Source organism: Labeo rohita, chromosome 5 (assembly GCF_022985175.1).
Source record: "Labeo rohita strain BAU-BD-2019 chromosome 5, IGBB_LRoh.1.0, whole genome shotgun sequence".
Taxonomy (NCBI): domain Eukaryota; kingdom Metazoa; phylum Chordata; class Actinopteri; order Cypriniformes; family Cyprinidae; genus Labeo; species Labeo rohita.
In genome coordinates, this window is record NC_066873.1 from 34402234 (window position 1) to 34415520 (window position 13287).

A 13287-nucleotide genomic window follows, 5' to 3' on the forward strand; every position below is an offset into this window, starting at 1 on the left:
TCATGCATTTTCATTTACATTTACATATTACATAATATTCTAACCTTGTTGAGATTTTCGAACAGTAAGATTTTGTTTTTCTTTTAAACAGGTCTCTTAAACTCACCAGATCTGCATTTATATGATTCAAAGTACAGCAATTTGGAAATATTTTTACTATTTAAAATAACTGTTTTCTATTTGAATATATTTTAAGATGTAATTTATTCCTGTGATTTCAAAGCTGAATTTTTAGCATCATTACTCCAGTCACATGATCCTTCAGAAATCATTCTAATATTCTGATTTGCTCATCAAAAGACATTTATTATTATTATTATTAGAGTTATTATGTTGAAAACAGCTAGATAGATTTTTTTCAGGCTTCTTTGATGAATAGAAAGTTCAGAAGAACAGCATTTATCTGAAATAAAAATCTTTTGTCTTAAAAGCATTCTTGCTAAATATAAGTATTCATTTATATAATTTCTTTAAAAATTATACAAGCTTTTGAATGGTATAGTGTATAATGTTACACAAGCTTTTTATTTCAGATAAATGCTGATCTTTAGATCTTTCTATTTATCAAAGAATCCTGAAAGAAATGCACTCAGCTGTTTTAAATATTTATAATAATAATAAAAAATGTTTCTTGAACAGCAAATCAGCATATTAGAATGATTTCTGAAGAACCATGTGACACTGAAGACTGGAGTAATGATGCTGAAAATGTAAATTTGTTCTGAGGAATAAATTGCATTTTAAAATATATTCAAATAGAAAGCAGTTGTTTTAAATAATAAATATATTTTACATTTATTTGCATTAATTTGCTGATCAAATAAATGCAGGCTTGGTGAGCAAAAGAGAATTCTAAGAAAACTTTCAAAATCTTATTGTTCAAAAACTTTTGACTGGTAATGTATAATGTATATTTCCTTTAAGAATATCCTACTTAATTAGTAACAGTAAAGGGTTAATTGACTATGTTATGCTAAGAGTTTGCAAAGAACATGAATATGAATGTAAATTAAAATTCTTTCTCTGAAATTACTGCAGTACCTCTTTGCCTGGGTCTTACTACACCTTCCTCCACTTTAGCTGAGGTCTCAGTCGGATTATAGATTATTAGGGAGTCTTATTATCTCTCTCACCCATATGAGCAGTAATGTAGTGTGAAGGGAAGGGGTTGAGAGTTTAAATGAAGACCTCCTGCTGGTTAAGATCTCAGAACGCACACCCCCTCCTCCCTCACTCGGCACATTTGGGTTCCTGCATCTCTGCTTCCAGACCTGGAGGGGGGAGATAGTTGGGGGAAAAAAAACGGTGCCCTGTGATGTCGCACTACGAGGGGGGCGAGTTTGCCTCCCGTTCTCCTCTTCCTCCTTTGAGACATCCAGGAGCTCCACAAACCCCCAGCCTTGTTAGTGAGCATGTCTGATTTGGCCCTTTCACTGTGTGTCTCACACTTTTTTTTTGCACTTTCGCTGTCGCTCTATAGAACCTACCGTCAGCTGTGATCACAGTCGTCTTTCATATTTTTTTCACAATTCCTACAACTTTTTTATCTGTCTTCCTGTCTGTACAGAGAACTCTCTGTTAAATTCTGTCTCCCTGTCTGACATCATGATCTTCATCCTTGCCGGTTTCTCTCTTTCAGTGAGATGCTTATCTCCCATGGATTCTGAATTCCTTTTCTCTTCCTTCATTAAAGTTTCTTTTTGTTTCTCCTCCGTAGGCTGGTTTTAGAGGAATCGGAGGGTGGTCAGACCACAGACTCGCAGAGGGTGGCCGTTTTTCAGGTTAAGCCTTCAAATAGAGCGATTGTTTGTGGAGGTCCACAGTGTTCCTCTTATGAATCTTTTGCACGTCCATCTTGGCCTGGGTGTCTGAAGATTAAAAGGCAGAGTTCTGAAAATACCATTACATGGCTGTCAGGTCAATTTTCACTCTGTTTTGTCTGTTTCATTCTTTTCATTCAGTTCTCTTGATCATCCATTTACATTCATACAGTATATTATAATTTTTTTGTGACCAATCAGAATATCTTTTATTTGGCCAATACAAAGATGATAGCAGAGTGAAAGTTTTTTATGCTATTGAGGTCAGGGAGGCAGTGCCTCCTCAAAATATTGAATGAGAAAAAAAATTGTAGTATAAAAATAAAACAACACCAATATTACAAAATATAACATTTAAAAAAAAAAAAGACTATAAATGACTTGTTTTTCTAAGAAAACATTGTCCAACAGCGACGTCAGCAGGTAAAGTTACATCACAAGTCTGCGTCTCTCTCGCCTCCGCTGAGCCCATTGAGTTTTCAAATTAAGAACAAATTAAGATATTTTTGATATATTCTGACCAGGGGCATTTCTAGGTGTTTTATTTTAGGATCCCAAAGTATGTGAACCTCTTTGCCACATGCACTGTAATATGTATTATATTAAGAGTTACATTTTCAAATGAAAATGGCAACATGATAGTTTTACTTTTAGTATGCGTTCATATGTGTTCAGGGCTTCAGTCGGCTGAAGGAAACAGCTGTGGTATGACGAGGGGTGAATGCAGTGAATACTACAGTAGATGGGGAAACGATTGCTCCCCCATGATATTTTGTAAACTGTATTTATGACAAAGAACTGCACAGATGCAGATATTATAACAATCTATAGATAAACACACCTTGTCCTCTGTTTCTCGCTCTGTGCCACTGCGGTCTGCGGATTGAAGAACACGCTTAAAGAAAGATGGGGAGGAGCCAAAGTCTGGCGCCCTTTTCATATGCAATTTAAAGGGGACTGAGGCAATCATGTTTTCGTGTACAGTTTATGGAGCTGATCGAAATTTTTTTAAGGGGGCTGAGCAGTCATTTTAGAATGGCCTAGCGACGCCCATGATTTTGACAGCTCACTGACCCACCCTCAACATCCAGAAACCTATCTAGGAGATTGGTAAAATAATTCATGTTGACATCAGGGGTTCAACGGTAATTTTACAAAGCTACGAGAATACTTTTTGTACACAAAGAAAACAAAAATAATGACTTTATGCAACAATTTGTTTCCTCCTCCATCCCCTATACGCAAACGGCGTATGCTGTTTTGTGTCAGATGCGCCACACGGATTTATTTGTGCTTTAATTCGAACCAAAACAATGCATCTGTGTTGCAGCTGACACTAAACAGTTTACGCCATTTGCATTCAGGAGATAACTTACTCTCCAAAATGGCGCTACGGTGATGCGGAGAAGACGAATAAAGTTGTTATTTTCGTTTTCTTTGCGTGCAAAAAGTATTCTTGTAGCTTCATAAAATTATGGTTTGATCCCCTGATGTCACATGGATTAGTCTACCGATCTGCTTGCTATGTTTCTGGATGTTGATCGTGTTAATTACATTGCTGTCAATGGGAGGGTCAGAGAGCTGTCAGAATGCATAAAAAATATCTTAATTTGTGTTCCAAAGACGAACGAAGCTTTTACGGGTTTGGAACAACATGGAGGTAAGTGATTAATGACAAAATTTTCATTTTGAGGTGGAGTAAACCTTTAAAACCGGCAGGGTTGTAAAAATTCTTTCATAATCTATTATTACCTGTCATTTTAATTTTCATATTTTAATTATAATAGCACATTTTTAATTATGAACCTACAGGACAATATAGGCTTATGCATTTATAACAAAGAATGCTTAACTTTTCATGTTTAACACCACACTCCGCAAAGAAAGCGATTTTAATATATTCTCTTTTTTTTTAATGAACCAATGTCGATTCCTAAATCCCAGTCGATCTTTTGGTCTATGCTGTTTTCAGTTGATGAATGAACAGTACATGGTACCTCCCATCCAATAAATCGCAATATACTAAGTTACTAAGATACCTTGTGTTACTTCTGAAATGAAGCAAAGTCTCAGATTTCAAATTCTGTCCATTTCATTAGGAAATTCAAGCAATAAATACCGTTTTGGCGCTCTTTAATGTGGAGTGATAGAATGTGTAGCTTCTGGGTACTCGAGTGTCCGGCAGTTTTGTTTTTGTTATGTATCCCGTGCTCTGCTGCTACACTGGAGCGCATTTGCCATCAACTGGACAGGGGTGGGAATTAAAGTTAGAAGTTACAGTAGATCACTTTCAGTGTAATCTGTCAAAGTGACGGACGGCCTTCAGATTTTTCTGTCATTGATTAAAAAAGAAAATCTGTCAATTACTCTCCTGTGTGAAAGGAGGCAATACCTCCATCGCGATATGATTGGATATGACTAGTTATGTTCGGCTGTGATTGGTTCATGCGATAAATCCCGCCTCTTGTGTTCATGCATGGTCTGTGTTAACAAATCAGTCTGAAGGAATAATATAATGGCATACTGGAAGACTAATTAAAAAAAAAATGCAAGCAACTCACACATTTAGATACAACCACGTCAAAACTTGAAATGGCATGAAAAGGTAATCTGTGGGAGTTTTACTGAGTAATCAGTTTGTTGAAATTTAAAGTAGGCCTAAATCTCAGTGACTGTGACCAATATTTACTGAGCTTTGATGACTGATGATCAGAAAAATTCAAAAATAGTTCAAAGTTGAACATAAGTTCACAAATAAAATTAAATTGTTACTGCCTTGAGTTATTAGTTTGGGTTAAATGTAAAATGCTTAAAAACGCTAACTTCATACTTTGATTTAATAAATAGAATATTGATTACATTGTTAATGTAAAAATATAAAAAAAAATTGTTCTAATACTGAAAGTAATGTTTATTTAATCAAAAAATGTGACTAGGACATGAATTTGCATTTGATCAAAAAAGAAAAAAACTTCCTCCTCATTTCAGAACAGCACCGCACACCACTGATTGAGGTCAAATGTGCTCTTCCATGCAGAAAATTCTCGGAAGTAATAATAAAGGGTCTTATTTTGCAAATATAAGCTCTTGCTTTCCATGAAATGAAGGATTGTTCTACCAAAAATGTTATTTATTCACCCTCAAAACTTGCTTCTATCAAACACAAAAAGAAGATGTTATGTAGGATGTTACTTTGCTCTTTCATTGAAAGTAAATGGTTACCAAAAGCTGTCATGCTCAAAAAAAAAAAAAAACACCACCATAGCAGTATGACTCATGCCACTGTTTATCAAGTCTGTGTGTAAAGAATAGATTAAAAGTTGTAATTTTTGCATTTTGAATATGTGCATATTTAAATTTGGAGTGTTGTGGCACATGAGAATCACATGAGAACATGATAATCACTTTTTGTATAAAAATGACATCAAACCTGGTATGATACATCTTGTCGTTTCATATTTAAATATGCGTTAATGTACTTTCAGGGTCTCAGACGATGTAGGAGTGTCAACATCAGGTTGACTGTGAAAATAAGGAATTAATAATGCAAGTCAGGATACAACCTCCAGACAACATGTCTTCTTCAACACCCACATAACCAAGAAAGGTACTACAAGTTCACCATTCAGACAGAGATAAAACCTTACAAATCCATGCGTTCTCATTAAATGCTTTAAGACATGGACTATCAAATAATTAGATCCTGAAAAACATTACATTTATTTGCTTTTTTGTGCATAAGAGCACACCAAAACAACCATTCTTTACATACATAATGGAAATGAAATGGAAATGTGTTTGCATTCAGCTCGTAGCTTTGAAGCTTTTAAGAGCGGGAACAGATAGTGCATATTTAAGGAGTTATATAGGTGCTGTTAGAGGTGTTTACGGTATAAATAAATTATTTAGATATTAAGGTGACATGCAAGAAAAAAGTAATAAAATAGAAATCACATTTTTTACATATAAATAAAAATCGACTGTTTTGAAATTCTCAGTGTCATTGAGATTGTATTGATTAATGGTTAATGTGTTGTTGAGCGGAGTAGTGCTAGCAGTGCTTTAAGATGGTTTCTTTCAGTGTCAACATCAATTTATGGCATATGAAAATAAAAGCAGTAGAACTGCAAAAGGGAACAGTAAAAAATATCTTGTCGCTGTGGCATTGTGATGATTACCATACATACATTATACATAGCAAATCACTTTGAGATTTCTAGTATCTGCTTGATTTAAAAAGGATGTGCTGCTCTTTTACAGCCTGCTGTATGTGCATTAGCAGGACAGTCGTAAAATCTCTGCTTACATTGCACTGCCGGCCAAATGTGCAGGGCAACAATAAGAAAATACTCAATGCGGTACGGTTTACTTTCCTTCGAGACAGTGGGCCTCATAAATAATATGACTGAACAAACTTGCAAACGTGCTTAAATTTCTTTTTCAAAGGAAGTATCAGAAATGGGACAATAATGTCTGGATCGCTGACTCAGTCAGCATCATTTCTGCGCACACTAGTGCACTGATTGTTCCGGCGGGACCGATGGATGCCAGTAATGTAATATTAGCATAACATGGGCACATACAAAAATGTGGTATTATAAGACTTTGCTATAAATGTTCTAAAATATAAAAGCCAACTGATGCTACCTTGTTCCTCAGTTCTTTCAGAGGTTTTAAACAGCAAACATTAACATATGCAGTTATTTATGTGATTTTATACCAACTAAAATATTGTTCTTGTGATATACACTACCAAAATGTGTTCTTCTGCTCACCAAGCCTGCATTTAATTGATCCAAAATACAGCAAAAGCAGTAATATTGTGAAATATTTTTACTATTTAAAATAACTGCTTTCTATTTGAATATATTTGAAAATGTAATTTATTCCTGTGATCAAAGCTACATTTTCACCATCATTACTCCAGTTGCATGATCATTCAGGAATCATTGTAATATGCGGATTTACTGTTCAAGAAACATTTTTATTATTATTATCAATATTTTAAAAAGTTGAGAACATTTTTTCAGGATTCTTTGATGAATAGAAAGATGAGTGAAAATACATTGTGGAGCAAAGAGAATACTGACAATGCACTGACAGACAAGACAGAGCAGGTTACTTCAGGTCTCAGCTTTCAAATTTGGTCATTTTTAAAGAAATTCAAACAATAAATAGCGTTTTCTGGCTCTTTAATGTGTCATGACAGATTGCTGTAGTTCCTCCGCATGTCAACTGATCATCTTTTCCTCTTAACTAGGTATAGCATAAAATAAACATGAATGAACATCAAAAGGTATCTTGTTTAAACTGCAGAAAGATGTTAAGTCACATTGCTTTTCAAGTTCAAACACACCAACTTTAATCTACTCTCCTGTCAGGTTTGTTTGTTGGACAAAAATGGCAGATTCAACGTTATGATTGGTCAGATTGCCTGTCAATCAAACTCCATGCAAAGGGTCAATCAAAGGAGAAGTTCACTTTCAGAACCAATATTTAAAAATAATTTACTCACCCCCTTGTCACCATGTTCATGTGTTTCTTTCTTTAGTTGTAAAGAAATTATGCTTTTTGAGGAAAAAAATTCAGGATTTCTGTCCATATAGTGGACTTCTATGGTTTCTGTGAGTTTGAACTTCCAAAATGTAGTTTAAATGCAGCTTCAAAGGGCTCTAAACAATCCCAGCCAAGGAAGAAGGGTCTTAACGTAAATAACGATCAGTTATTTTAAAAAATAAATAAAAAATTGACAGTTAATATACTTTTTAACCTTATATGCTCGTCTTGTCTAGCACTGCGTGAACTCTGTGCATTCCGGTTCAATACAGTTAGGGTTTGTCAAAAAACTCCCATCATATTTTCTCCTCCAGCTTCAAAATCGTCCTACATCGCTGCAGAAGTACCAACCCAGTGTTTACAAAGTGAATGTGCAAAGAAGATCAAATATGCAAAGAAAAAAAGGTTAAACAGCAATGTAGGACGATTTTTAAGTTGGAGAAGAAAATGAGATTCGACCAGCCCTAACTGTCTCGATCCGGAATATACATTTCACCCAGAGCTAGACAAGACAAAGAAAATATGGAGAAAAATCCTGAAATGTTTTCCCCAAAAAACATAATTTCTTTACGACTGAAGAAAGAAAGATATGAACATCTTGGATGACAAAGGGGTGAGTAAATCATCTGTAAATTTTTGTTCTGGAAGTGAACTTTTCCTTTAACAATACACTAATACTGGCTATGGAAAGCAGGTGGTAAACCTAATTTCATTTTAAAGAGGTGTCTGTGTATGTTTTCTATTGATCATAGCAGTAGTAATTCATCAAAAGATGGACAAGAGTTTCATAACCAGGCACACTTCCAGACACTCAGTGTAGACAAGCGGACGTTTGGCGTATCAAAGAGCTGATTCAGGCATCTGTGCTGCAGAGGTTTGGTGATGCTGTGCAGTCCCTCTAAACTATGCCAGATCAGGATAGCCTGCTGCGTCCTCCACAAACCAGCACTTATAAATGACCTGCAAGACTGGGAGCTAACCACAAATTGTGTTCAGCACTGATTTTTTTCAACTGCCGTAATTCTTTGTGCATTTTCTTCTATATGTTCTTTCTTGCATGCACTGTACAATATTTTTAATGGCACATTTCCCCTGAAGGATCGATAAATTAAACCTCTCTGTAGCTACCTTGACATTTTAATTATCATTCCATTCCAGTTTACATGTTTTAGCATCCAAGTATAATTGTTTCATGCCAGCTGAGTGAGTTTTCATTACCAATATATATAATGAACCACTGTTTATAAACCTAAAACAGTGTCTTCTCTGGAGAACGAGACGCTGAGCTTGTTATTGCATCAAGTTGCAGGCAAGTGCCCAGGGCTGGTCCTCAGATGAACAGGCCCCAGGGCAATCAATGGACAATAAGCTAATAGGAAGCTAATAGGAAGCTAATAGCGCTAGGCTAATCATTCCTGCCAGAAGACATCAGATAACAAGGGTTTCGTTTACAGTTAAAGAAGTGAAGATATTATGAGAGTTTGTTGTAGTGTAGCTTTTCCCCTCTGTGCTAGACACATGCTGCAATCATGCTGCAGACCTTTGTGCTTGTAAAAAAATGAACAGGTTGTGTTGAAGGAAGGGGGTAGACTTGCACACCTGTGTGCAGATGTGACTAATTACCTTGTATGTGTGAGAGTCTGTGGTTTCTTTCTCAGGAGAAAAAAAGTCATTTGGACGAAGGGAAGCGCGTGTTCCGCTGCTCTGTCACTGGGGCCGGTGCGAGGGGCACTGCGGGGGCGCTGGACAATTACCGCAAGTCACACGGCATCACCTCAATCAGAAGTGGCCTGGAGCAGCGCACTTTCCTGTGGCTCTATTTCTGGGATGGTGCAATAAAAGGTGATACATGCAACGTCCTATCAATGACATCACTTCTGCCAGATACATACACGTGTAGAAAGCAAAAGCATTAACAAAGAAGTGCTAAAATATACCATGTTTTTGGACATGACAGTGGTTATGTCAAAATTGGTTGAATGTGTATCATGTAGTACAATGAATTCAATTGAACTTGAATTCAACAATGAATACAATGAATTCAATTGAATATATAAATTCAATTGAACTTGTATATGTTAATCATTCATACGATCCCAAATGCGGTTGTAAACGATCCCAGTCGAGGAAGAAGGGTCTCATCTAGCGAAACGATCAGTTATTTTCATTAAAAAAATACTATTTAAATACTTTTTATCTCAAGCGCTCGTCTTGTCTTGCTCTCCCTGAGCTCTGTGTATTCTGCCTCAAGACAGTTAGGGTATGTCAAAAAACTCTGATCGTATTTTCTCCCTCAACTTCAAAAAATGATTTCAAAAGATCCTACATCGCTGCAGAAGTACCGACCCAGTCGTTGCAAAAGGGAACATGCAAAGAAGATCAAACACCCTTAAAAAAGGTAAAACAGCGATATAAGACGATTTTGAAGTTGAGGGAGAACATGTGATGGGAATTTTTCTGTCATGAACTGGAAAAAACAGTTCAGGCAGAGTGAGACAGGGCGAGCGTTTGACATTAAAAAGTATATAAATTGTATTATTTTTATGAAAATAACCAATCGTTTTTATTAGATAAGACCCTTCTTCCTCAGCTGGGTTTACAACCACATCTGGGATCATTTGAAGCCGCATTTAAACTGCATTTTGGACGTTCAAAATCGGGGCACCATACCAGTATGTTATATTGAGAAAAATGCTGAAATGTTTCCCTCAAAAAACATTCTTTACGGCTGAAGAAAGAAAGACATGAACATCTTGGATGACAAGGGGTGAGTACATTTATCTGTCAATTTTTGGTCTGGAAGTGGACTTCTCCTTTAAGTAGCACGGGTATATTTGTAGCAATAGCCAACAATACATTGTATGAGTCAAAATTGTTGATTTTTCATTTAAGCCAAAAATCATTAGGATATTAGGTAAAGATCATGTTCAGTGAAGATATTTTGTAAATTTCCTACTGTAAATATATCAAAACTTAATTTTTGATTAGTAATATGCATTGCTAAGAACTTCATATGGACAACGTTAAAGGACGTTTTCTCAGTATTTAGATTTTTGTTGAACCCTCAGATTCAGGATTTTTAAATAGTTTCAAATATCTCGGCCAAATATTGTCCTATCCTACCAAATCAAATCAATGGAAAGCTTATTTATACAGCTTTACACATTATGTGTAAATCTCAATGTCAAAAAATTGACCCTTATGACTGGTTTTGTGGTCCAGGGTCACATTTTTTATAGCCAATGGTTTTTCATTTGTAAAATTTAATATAATAGGCTTAAAGGTGACATATCATTAAAAACTGACTTTTTCCATGTTATATACCTTTCTCTGCAAGCATGTGAATACATGGGCCACTCAGATTTCACTCCCCTGTGACGTTGTAAGGGAATTTTATTATAATATTACCACCCCTTAATCTGCACGTTTCCACTCATGGCGCTGCCATTCTGTTTTCATAAGCGGTAACGGTGTACCAGTTCTAACGCCATGGCGAACGTTTGAGCAAAGCATGCTAACTGTTCTGTCATTGGCTGCTCAGACAAGCACAGAACACTATTTAGAGCCCCAGCCTCAGAGGAGACAAGAAAGCAGTGGATTTATTGATTTATTTACTGTGTATTACACTGCTGCCACACAGATCTAATATAAACATGCAATTTTTTCCCCAGCTGTTTACCTTCACAGACATAACCGACTGTTTTTGTAGCTTGTGATTTTTACATTAACTTGTATGTATTTGACAGTTTAACTGCAATAAGATATGAAAAAGAACTTCGTTTAGTACTTACATTCTGTGCATGTGCGCTCAGAAAACCGTATGTCAGAAGTTTCAACTAATAAGGCTTTAAAACGCATGATTTTAACACGATAGACATGATAATTCAAACCAGATTTTTTTATCAGTGTATCTGAGGTATGAGCTGTAAAGGCACAGCTCTATTCTGGAAAAAGGGCCGGGGAGCAGCAGCTCGTTTGCATTTAAAGAGACATGCACGAAAAACAGTGTGTTTCTGCTTTCACTCAAAATAGGCATTTTCAAAATGTTATAATAAATGATCTATGGAGTGTTTTAAGCTGAAACTTCACAGACACATTCAGTGGCCTGTTGCATGAAGCTAGCTGAACAAACTCAGAATTTCAGAGTAGGTTTAGAGTTGACAAAACCAAACAAACCCAGCCTGGTTTAGATCAGGTTCAGTAGACTCACAAAGCTCGATATAAACATTCTCTGTCAACTCAGAGTTTGAACCAGAGTTTGTGATTAACTCAGGAGCGCATGCACCTGAAAGTGTGACGTGCAGCAAACAGCCAATCACACTGAACGTGGAGAGCATCAGCAAAGCGTCAGTTGGATTCACTTCTTGCAAGAGTCAGCGCAATTCACTTTTCTGCTGAAATAAGGGATGTTGTTATTAAAAATGTAATACATTTAAAAGCATTTACAAGGCAGGAATAAACACTTCTGCTGCAGCAAAAGTTTGAGAAGGCAGCAAAAAAAAAATATGACTATGCAAAGGAATCAAAAGAATTTAATTATTTATATAGTTTCACACAGAGCTTAAAATGAAAACATATTAAGGTTAGTCTTTTTAAAAGTGGGATATATTAAAGCAGAGTTTGCTCAAACTAAACGTGAACTTACCTGGATAAAAACCAAAACCAGCTTTGTGCAACAGCCCTCTGGGGACACCTGAGACTTGTATTACATCTTGTAATAAAGGGCATAATACAGTAGGTCACCTTTAACGTATTTTACAACTGTAAGGTATGAACCTGTTTAGAATCTGAGTTTGAATGAATGAATGAATCCTAAGAAATATTCACTACGGTAAGACGACCACAGTTATTGAAGTTTTATTTTTATAGTTTTCATTCAAACTATTTTTATTTTAGTTTGTTTTAGTTTCTTTGTTGTGTACTTTTGGTGTTTTTATTCGTTTTGTTTTTTTGTTTGTTTTGTAATGATTTAATTTTTTTAATATGTTTGTAATTTTTGTAAATTTTGAGTTTTTAGCACTAATACTAGTGCTGATTTTTAGTATCGAGTACTTTTTATTTCAGTTAGTCACCTTTACATTTTCATCTATTTGGAGAAATAAAACATCATTTGTTTTATTTCAGATTTAATTCAATTAAAGAAAATGTTTTTTTTATTTATAATTTTAGTTTTAGATGCAGTAACAACACTCACTGGTCTCTCACTTTACTATAGTAATGTGACACTACTTTTGAAGGAGAATGAAAGTGGGAGTCTTTGTGCGTGTTTAGGAAAAGAAAGTGTGCGAGAGGAATAATGAAAGAGAGAGAATTGTCAGGAGCATCATTGTGTAATGCTAATGGGCACCATTCCCCTTACAGCTGATATCTAATGAGTTTTCATCAATCATCTCACTTATTGCTTCATTTAGTAGATTTGATAAGGAGACTGTGAGTGTTTGTGTTGAAATCAGTCATCTCAGTCCTCCTCTGTTTCTCTGGTTTCTTTAGAGCTTCACACTGAAGCCCCTAGACCTCTCATGGACGTCATTTTGGAGCCCCTACAAGGACACGGCCCCACACTGGAACAGGTCTACTGGGGAAATGTGTGAATGTGTGTGTGTGTGTAATGGAAAAGGCGGAGTTAGATACATCATACTACAATATGGTTAGAAAGTGCAGGTTTTCAGTCTGTGTGTGTATGTGTGCATGTGTATTTACGAGACGTTTCAATATTATACATATAGCACACTGAATGTCCATTTTCCATGTAATATTAGATCTTTTTTTTTAAGAAGAAACTACACAACTGCTCAAAACAACTGTTGTTATAGCAAAAAATGCTAATGCAATCCCCAAGTCACCGAATCATAAATTCTCTCTCCCAACCATCAAAGGTTTTCAGAAATCCCTGGCAACCACATAAACAACC